Source organism: Nematolebias whitei, chromosome 20 (genome assembly GCF_014905685.2).
Source record: "Nematolebias whitei isolate Nwh7 chromosome 20, NemWhi1, whole genome shotgun sequence".
Taxonomy (NCBI): domain Eukaryota; kingdom Metazoa; phylum Chordata; class Actinopteri; order Cyprinodontiformes; family Rivulidae; genus Nematolebias; species Nematolebias whitei.
In genome coordinates this window covers 5,431,398-5,432,429 of record NC_056517.1, presented here as the reverse complement: position 1 = coordinate 5,432,429, position 1,032 = coordinate 5,431,398, and the positions used below count along the sequence as shown (strand labels likewise).

The 1,032-nt window shown below is 37.0% G+C and overlaps 1 protein-coding gene across 1 annotated transcript in view; it reads right to left on the bottom strand.

The window, feature by feature from the left end:
• The window catches only part of cubn (cubilin (intrinsic factor-cobalamin receptor)), a 134,887-nt gene that overhangs the window by 102,180 nt on the left and 31,675 nt on the right, over positions 1-1,032 (bottom strand). The window lies entirely within an intron of this gene.

Genomic DNA, 1,032 nt, shown 5'->3' with positions numbered 1-1,032 from the left:
GTGGGGGGTGACAATCGTTGTGCCTCTTTTCTTTTTCTCAGTTGTCTTGTCAATTTATTTAGATTCGAGATGGTCTTTTACCTGAAGACCCCGTCCTTGGGAAGTTCTGCAGTACTGGCTCACCACCCCCCCTGCAAACTACTGGCCCAGCTGCATGGATCCACTTTCATTCTGATGCAAGTGTTTCTGACAGAGGTTTCCACATTACATACACAACATCACCAAGTAAGTAATCTACTACAGTAAATAATAATGTATTACCTATAGATACATTATACAAATATATCATCAGTGATTAGATGTACACATCTATCTCTGTGATCAGTGGCGGCTCGTGGACTTTCCTCTGGGGGCGCTATAACTCCAAAATAGTCACTATATATATAAATATGCTACAGAATGAATTCCAACAACAGAAGCATCCAGTTTGAAAAAAAAAAAAAAACTGCTATAAATTGACATAGTCATTTTTCACCTCAAAGACAACGGTAAAACAAACAACCACAGAAAAACCAAAGACCAAGCTTTTACACAGAGCCTCTGCCAGTTGTCCAACTTAATTCCCCTGCATTAAGGGTTTCAACACTTTTTGACACGTTTCCTTATTTTTTTTCTTTTTATTTTCAAAAGACCAAGACTGGTGAATGGGCCCCGATGAATTTTTTTTATATCTTGATATTTTTGAGCTCATAACTGCAGACTTTTCATTGGACATTTGTTATTATTATGGGCGTGGCCAGCCATCTGTCAGTCGTTCTGAACCATGACAGAACAGTAACAGAATGGAGCTGTCAGAATATAGCCCTTTGGAAAAACCCTGGGATTTTCCCAAGGCAGTTTGACACCAGTTTTTTTGTAAATTAAACAAAATGTGATATTATTTCTAAAATGTATTTATTTTTAAGTTGTTATTTTGAAGTTTTTTTATTTTAATACCATTATTGTAAATGCCTGGAGGGAGGGTTTAGCCCTCCTAGCCCATTGATACTAGCCATCTTTGTATACATATATATACAGGTCCTTCTCAAAAAA